Genomic DNA, 9455 nt, shown 5'->3' with positions numbered 1-9455 from the left:
AGTGGACAGTTGGCTGAGGATTTTCTCTGTCCCTCTGCCTCTGCCTCTCCCAACCAAGTAAATAAATAAATCTTTAAAAAAAAAAAAAAGGCATTCAATGAAAGCAACTCCTCCTATACATGTATACATTTTCAAGTCACACAGAGGGTTTGCTAAAACAATATGCATGATGCCACAAAGAAAACTACAACAGATTTCAAGGTATCAGTATCTTTGAAAAAAGCTACATTTTGTAGCTATATTATAATAAAATTAGAACTTGATATCAAAAGGATACCTAAAATTCAGATAGTTTGCAAACTAAGAAAATATTGATAAATAGCCTGGATTTACAAGGCAGCCATAAAGGAAATTAACACATTTAGAACTACATGGTAAAAATGTTGCATATCAAATATTACGAGATACAGTTAAAGTAGTACTCAGAATTTTATAGCTTCGAATACATTTATTAGAACAAGAAAAGTTAAACATAAATGACCTAAAAATTCTTTTTTAAGAAAGAGCAATTGAGCAAGCTTAAATAAGAAGGAAGGAAATAATAAAGACAGAACAGAAAGTAATTTAATAAAGAACAAAAACTATGTAGTAAAATCTCATAAAACTAAAACCTAGCTGCTTCTTAAAAAAATATTTGCAAGTTATTCAGATTTTGGAACAAAACTGGTCATGAATAAAGGGGAGAAAAAATGAAGAAACAAAATGTGGGAATAGCTACAGATAGATACAAAACATAAAAAAGGGTATAATGAACAGGTATATGCTAATAAATTGGAAAACTTTTGGTAAGATAGATAAACTCTTGAAAAACTTTATCTAATGCAATTTGCACAAGAAATAAAAATTTGTATATATCAACAAACATTGAAGAAATGAAGAAAGTTGCTAATGGCATCTGATAAAATAATTTTTTAAAAGGCCCACACAGTTTCACAGATGAATTAAACCAAACATTCAAGGAACATACAACTCCAATCATTTTTTTCTCAGAAAATAGAAAAAAAAAAAAACATTAAAGCTGTTCAACTAATTTTATCAAGCTAGCATGATCTTGATTTCAAATTGAGGTATGGAAAATTCAAGGAAAGAAAACAATAGACCCATCTCACTTTGAACATAGATGGAAAAAATAAATAATTATCTATGAACTAAATTCAACAGTATTAAAAATAATAATACACACTACAGAGAACAAACTGATGGTTACCAGATGGGAGGTGGGTGGAGGGATGGATGAAATAGGTGACCGGGATTAAGGAGCACACTTGTGATGAGCACAGAGTGTTTGTTGAATCACTATATTGTACACCTGAAACTAATATTACACTGTTAACTAACTGGAATTTAAATAAAAACTAGAAAAAAATAATAATACATGGGGATCAAATGAAAGATCCTTGGAATGCAAGGAAGCTTCCAATATAATAAAATATATTACTGTAATTCCCCATAATCATAGACTAAAGAGGAAAAATCATCTGTTTTTCTCAATCAATAACCATTTGCAATTTTTGAAAAACCAGTTAAGGAACCCAGAATCATATAAAGCCTTCTTATCTTGGTAAAGGTCATATTCCAAAAAATCTATAACAAGCAGCATACATAATGGGAAAAATTTAGGTGTCAAAGACCAATGACTATGATTACTAGTAAAACATCGCACTAGAGTTTAGACTGGTGCATAAGGAAAGAAAGAGATGTGAGCAAATCAGATAAATTTGCAGATGATATGGTCATCTGCTCAGAAATTAAAAAAAAAATAGAAGCAGCAAACTATTAAGATAACAAAAGAATGTATCAAGGCTTATAGCCTTTACAAAAATTACTACACCAGAATAACCAATAAAAGATACAGTAAAGGGTCATGTTGTGGCTCAGTCGGCTAAGCATCTGCCTTTGGCTCAGGTCATGATCCTGGAATCCTGGGACAGAACCCCACAGGGAGGCTGCTTCTCCCTCTGCTCCTCTCCCCTGCTCATGTTCTCTCTCTCTCTCTCTCTCTCAAATAATTAAATTAATCAATCAATCCTAAAAAACAATACCACCTTAACACGCCTCTCTCGGTAATAGACAGATCATCGAAGCAGAAAATCAATAAAGAAACAAGAGCATGAAAGACACATTGGACCAGATGGACCTCATAGATATATACAGAACATTCTACCCTAAAACAACAGAATACTCATTCTTCTCAAGTGCACATGGAACCTTCTCCAGAATAGACCACATACTGGGTCACAAATCAGGATTCAGCTGATACTAAAAGACTGAGATTATTCCCTGCATATTCTCAGATCACAATGCTTTGAAACTGGATCTCAATCACAAGGAAAAGTTCAGAAGGAACTCAAACAACTGGAAGCTAAAGACCACCTTGCTTAAGAATGCTTGGATCAACCAGGAGATCAAAGAAGAACTGAAACAATTCATGGAAACCAATGAGAATGAAAACACTTTGGTCCAAAGCCTATGGGATACAGCAAAGGCAGTCCTAAGGGGGAAATACATAGCCATCCAAGCCTCCTCAAAAAAACTGAAAAATCCAGAATACACCAGCTGTCTTTACGCCTTAAAGAACTGGAGAGTCAACAACAAATTAAACCAACCCCATGCACAAGAAGGGAAATAATATTAGAGCAGAGATAAATGAGGTAGAAACTAGAGATACAATAGAATGTATCAATGAAACTAGAAGCTGGTTTTTTGAAATAAGATCAATAAACCATTAGCCACACTAATTCAAAAGAAAAGAGAGAAAGCTCAAATTAATAAAATTATGAATGAAAAGGGAGAGATCACAATTAACACCAAGGAAATAGAAACAATCATCAGAAGTTATTATCAACAGTTATATGCCAATAAGCAAAGCAACCTAGATGAAATGGATGCATTCCTGGAAAACTATAAACTCCCAAAATTGAACCAGGAAGAAATTGACAACCTGAATAGACTGATATCTAGTAACGAGATTGAAGCAGTGATCAAAAAACTCCCAAAAAACAAGAGCCCAGGACCTGACAGATTCCCTGGGGAATTTTACAAAACTTTCAAAGAAGAAATAACACCCATTCTCCTGAAGCAATCAAAGCAGAAGGAAAACTTCCAGACTCTTTTTATGAAGCCAGCATTACCCTGACCCCCAAACCAGGCAAATACCACACCAAAAAGGAGAATTTCAGACCAATATCACTGATGAATATGGATGCTAAGATTCTCAACAAGATTCTAGCAAACAGGATCCAACAGCACATTAAAAAGATTATCCACCATGACCAGGGGGGATTCATCCCTGAGTTACAAGGATGGTTCAAGATTCACAAATCAATCAATGTGATAGAACAAATCAATAAGAGAAGAGAGAAGAACTACATGGTCCTCTCAATTGATGCAGAAAAAACATTTGACGAAATCCTGCATCCATTCCTGATTAAAACGCTTCAAAGTATAGGGATAGAGGAAACATTCCTGAACTTCATAAAATCTATCTATGAAAGACCCACAGCAAATATCATCCTCAATGGGAAAAAGCTCGCAGCCTTCCCGCTGAGATCAGGAACACGACAAGGATGCCCACTCTCACCACTCTTGTTCAACATAGTATTAGAAGTCCTAGCAACAGCAATCAGACAACTAAGAGAAATAAAAGGTATACAAATTGGTAATGAAGAAGTCAAACTCTCTCTCTTAGAAGATGACATGATTCTTTATATGGAAAACCCAAAAGACTCCACCCCCAAACTACTAGAACTTGTACAGCAATTCAGCAACGTGGCAGGATACAAGTCAATGTACAGAAATCAGTGGCTTTCCTATACACTAACAATGAAAATACAGAAAGGGAAATTAGAGAATTGATTCCATTTACTATAGCACCAAGAACCATAAGATACCTGGGAATAAACCTAACCAAAGAGGTAAAGGATCTGTACTCAAGGAACTACAGAACACTCATGAAAGAAACTGAAGAAGACACAAAAAGATGGAAGACCATTCCATGCTCTTGGATCGGAAGAATAAACATTGTTAAAATGTCTTTACTGCCTAGAGAAACTTATACTTTTAATGCCATTCCCATCAAAATTCCACCGGTATTTTTCAAAGAGCTGGAGCAAATAATCCAAAAATTTGTATGGAATCAGAAGAGACCCCGAATTGCTAAGGAAATGTTGAAAAACAAAAATAAAACTGGCGGCATCACGTTACCTGATTTCAAGCTTTACTACAAAGCTGTGATCACCAAGACAGCATGGTACTGGCATCAAAACAGACACATAGACCAGTAGAATAGAGTAGAGAGCCCAGATATTGACCCTCAACTCTCTGGTCAAATAATCTTCGACAAAGCAGGAAAAAATATACAGTGGAAAAAAGACAGTCTCTTCTATAAATGGTACTGGGAAAACTGGACAGCTGTATGTAGAAGAATGAAACTCGACCATTCTCTTACACCGTACACAAAGATAAACTCGAAGTGGATAAAAGACCTCAACGTGAGACAGGAATCCATCAGAATCCTAGAGGAGAACATAGGCAGTAACCTCTTCGATACCGGCCACAGCAACTTCTTTCAAGATATGTCTCCAAAGGCAAAGGAAACAAAAGCGAAAATGAACTTTTGGGACTTCATCAAGATCAAAAGCTTCTGCACAGCAAAGGAAACAGTCAAGAAAACAAAGAGGCAACCCACGGAATGGGAGGAGATATTTGCAAATGACAGTACAGACAAAAGGTTGATATAAAGAACTTCTCAAACTCAACACACACAAAACAGATAATCGAATCAAAAAATGGGCAGAAGATATGAACAGACACTTCGCCAATGAAGACATACAAATATGTATCCAGACACATGAAAAAATGTTCATCATCACTAGCCATCAGGGAGATTCAAATTAAAACCACATTGAGGATTAGATTCTTTAAAAAAAAAAAGAGAGAGAGAGAGAAAGAGAGAGAGATAAATAAAAGTTAGAAATCACTTTACATTATCCAAAAGACATAAAGTATCTACTGACAAGCTTAATTAAGAAGTAATAGAGGGCCAGGGCCCCTGGGTAGCTCAGTCACTTAAGCACGCCACTCTTGATTTTGTCTCCCATCACAGTCTTAGGGTCATTAGATCAAGGCCTATGTAGGGCTCCACCTTGGGCATGGAGCATGCTTGAAAGATTCTCTTTTCCTTTCTCCGATGCCCCTTACCCCAACCCACTCCCACACTCTGTTAAAAAAAAAAATCATAGAAAAATGTAAAACTCAAAAAAATCCATTGAATATGATTTGAAATAATGGAGAGTCATTTTGCATTCTTGGATGGAATCACAACCTTATAAAGATATCAATTGCTCCCTAACCTTATCTTTAAATTGAGTGTAATCTCAATCAAAAGTCCACTTAACCTTTTTGGGGAAATTTATAAGTTCACTCTGAACTATGTATGATGTAATAATGGTCTTCAAATAGCTAAGCAAACCTTTAAGTAAACATACATGTCTCAAACATAATGTCCTAAACATTAAGACATTCAACAGAACTATAATTATAAGAAGTCTAACATATATATAAATTGGGGTGTCTGGGTGGCTCAGACGGCTAAGCCTCTGCCTTCAACTCAGGTCATGAACTCCAGGTCCTGAGATTCAGCCCCATGTTGGGCTCCCAGCTCAGTGGGCATCTGCTTCACCCTCTTCCTCTCCCTCTGCCTCTCCCTGTTTGTGCTCTCTGTCTCTATCTCTTTCCCTTTCAAATAAATAAATAAAAACCTTTAAAAAAACCCAAATATTTATAATAAATAAATTAAATTACTAAAAATATATTAACTGACAAGAGAACAAAATTCCAAAATGAGTTATGGAGAGAGAGAGCTGAGAGACAAACATATTTATGCAGCAATCTAATATACAATAAAGTTGGCACCATAAATTAATGGGGGAAATTGTGGGTTATTTAATAGGTGCTATTAGAAAGAGAAAAAAAACAGCTCACTCTACAAAGAAAAATAAAGCCAGATACAATAGCAGGTGAGTTGAAGCCACAGAAAAGAAATGTGTAACTTTAAACATAACAGAATAAAATATAAAAATTATCTTTGGGACTAGATGGGGAAGTATTTCTTTATATAAAACTTGTGAAACCGTAGTGGCAAATATTTTATTATTTTGTTACATTAAAATTGAAGATTTTTTTTAACAGACACCATAAACAACTCTTATTAACAAATTGTGAGATAGGAGAGCATATTTGCATTGTCTGAAACCACTTAGGGATAATATCTAGAATATACAATGAACTGCAAACAGAAACCAAAAGGCATCAACCCTAGAGAAAAATGCAAAAAAAAGTCATATACATGGACCTTACAGAAAAGGAAACAAAGAAGCTGATGAGCATTTGAAGAGATAACCAAACTCAACAAAAATAACAATAAAACAAATTTATACATTACTTTTATACCTATTAGACTGGAAAACATGAGAGCTTGATTGTGTCAAATGTTGGTTAGGAAATAGGTATGAGAGAAGCCTTCTGCCCTGCCAGTGGAAATGTATACTTGTGTAGCCATTCTGGAGAAAATTTTGTACTACTTAATCAAGTGAAAAACATTCCAGGATCCAACAATTCTGCTCCTGGAAATACACCCCTTTGCAACTGCCTCCCTGAAGAGACCTATGGGAGGATGTTCTTTGTAACTTACTTGCAGTGGCAAAGAGATAGAAGCAATCTTCATGTCTACCAGAGAGACAGTGGGAAAAATGCTGCGAGTGTACAAAGTACCATGCGTCGGTCTTTAAAACGAAGGGCTGAGGGGAAAGAAAGAAAAAAAAAAAACAGAATGTTCTATAAGCACAAAGCAATTCACTTTGAATAAAAAATAAATACAAAACACACATTTTTCAAGAATACTTATAACAAAAAGGTATATACAAAATACATGAGAAGGGTTGCTTTCCGTGAAAGGAAGGAAACTGGAATGTGCATTAAAAAGGAATTAATGGGGCGCCTGGATGGCTCAGTGGGTTAAGCCACTGCCTTCAGCTCAGGTCATGATCTCAGGGTCTTGGGATTGAGTCCCGCATCAGGCTCTCTGCTCAGCAGGGAGCCTGCTTCCCTCTCTCTCTCTCTCTCTGCCTGCCTCTCCATCTACTTGTGATTTCTCTCTGTCAAATAAATAAATAAAATCTAAAAAAAAATAAATAAATAAAAAATAAAAAGGAATTAATGATAACAAACAGGGAAAAGATTTGGTATGGACCAGTGATGACCGTGTGCTGTCAACTGAGGAATATAATTCTACCATTTGCATGTAAGATTTTTTTTTTAAAGATTTTATTTATTTATTTGACAGAGAGAGATCACAAGTAGGCAGAGAGAGAGGAGGAAGCAGGCTCCCTGCTGAGCAGAGAGCCCAATGCGGGACTCGATCCCAGGACCCTGAGATCATGACCTGAGCCGAAGGCAGCGGCTTAACCCACTGAGCCACCCAGGTGCCCCTGCATGTAAGATTTTTGTAAAGGTAAGGACTCAAAGAAAATCATAGTTCTGAGAGCAATTTATTTTATATTTCCATGACAGATATTAGATAATGCCCTGTATTTTCCATTTGACTAAATAAATGCAGTTCAAGTGTTCAGTTGAAGATCATGATTTAGAAAGGGGGGATAGAAATTAGAAAACCTTAGATTCCTCCCTACATTTACAGCAGCTCTCTCCAATAATAACTATTATTTATTTTGTCCCAAATGTTTTATAACCTAATAAACATGTTCTTTTTTATAGAATGAGCCAGAATGGATGCATTATCTTTGGCCGTCCTTACCAAATTCTTGACTCTGCTGGCTTACGGGCATACATCGTAAGAAGAAACGTGTTTTAGTTCCACTGAGCTTATTCAAAAGCGCTGGGTGTGGGAATTGGTTCAACAATGCTTCTGACAGAGTTGTATGTGTGTGATACAGTCTATGTGCTCTAAAAACTCAGAGATGAAGGATGAATGTTCAATATTCATCTAAACTCTGTTCACATGGAGGAGAGTGGATTTTTCTGGGATGTGCCTTCCCTGGGAATCCTAATAGTCAGGGTTCTCCAGAGAGATAGAACCAATAGGATGTATATATAAAGAGAGATTTATTTTAAGGAATTGGCTCATGTGATCATGGGGACTGGTAAGTTCAAAATCTGCAGGGCAGGTTGGGGACAGGGCTGATGCTGCAGCCCAAGCCCAAGGGCAGTCTGGAAACACAATTCCCTCTTCTTCAGTGAACCTCGGTCTTTTCCTCTGAAGTCCTCCAACAGACTGGAAGGCCCACCCACATTATGGAGGGTAGTCAGCTTTACTCAAAATCTACTAATTTAAATGTTAAATCTCATCTTCAAAAATGCCTTCGCACTCAAGGAATCTAACTTGATATGGTACAAAACTGAGAATGTCTATAAGAATATAATTTATGTTCTCCTTTACAATATACAGTGTGTATGAATAAAAAATAAATAAATAAATAAATAAATAAATAGAAATGCCTTCACAGCAATATCTACACGTGACCCAAATATCTGGGTACCTTAGGCTAACCCAGGTGACATAAAATCAGCCAGCACATGGCTCAAGTTTAAACTTCAAGCTAAACGCAGTGGGCGTACTGAGGGAAGGAAATGCACTCAGTGCTAACCCATCAGGGCCACCGAAACATCACTGAACTGTCACACTGACCTCACACACCACGTAACACACAACCAGGTTTCAGATTAGGGTAGGTATCAGACAAATGCTGAGTGATTTCCCTGAGGTGTTTTGGTTCCCACCTTTATAGGCTGACTGCCTCAGACTTCCCTAGAGAGCATACAAAGAATACAGTATAAATTAAAAGCTTTTCATCCAAACTCAAGATGAATGAGAACTTTTTTTTTAAATGTAGCAGTTTGAAAGGACATCATTTCTTCAAAAACCTATAGATAAGAGTCATAGAGCTATTAATTGTTCTATTAACCCCATAGGGTCTCTTTGTTAAGATAAGGCCACTGGTTGGGATGGATTTGAACCATGAGATATGAAATGGGGACAAATGAACAGACACAGGGAACTGTGGATCACCAAATCCCCAGAACATCTGTGCTGCCATACCCACTATATTGGTTATCTATTATTGTATAACATATGATGCCAAAATTTAACAGCTTAAAATAACAAACATTTACTATGGGACATTACTGGGACAAGAGGAGAAATTTTAATATGGACTACGTATATTTGATAACATCGTATCCATTTTAAGTGTCTTGGAGGTGATGTTGGTATTATGGTAATGCAGGAGAAACGTCCTTGTTCTTCAAACACACGTGCCAAACTATTTAGGGCACACTCTCATAATGTCCACAGGTTATTCTCAAATAGCTTAACAAGATAGTTCTCAACAGGGGCACCTGGGTGGCTCAGTGGTTAAAGCCTCTGCCTTCAGCTCAGG

The sequence above is a fragment of the Mustela nivalis genome (assembly GCF_964662115.1).
Source record: "Mustela nivalis genome assembly, chromosome: 5".
In the NCBI taxonomy this organism is placed as follows: Eukaryota; Metazoa; Chordata; class Mammalia; order Carnivora; family Mustelidae; genus Mustela; species Mustela nivalis.
The sequence above is the reverse complement of the archived record's forward strand: the minus strand, read 5'-3'. Positions refer to the sequence as shown.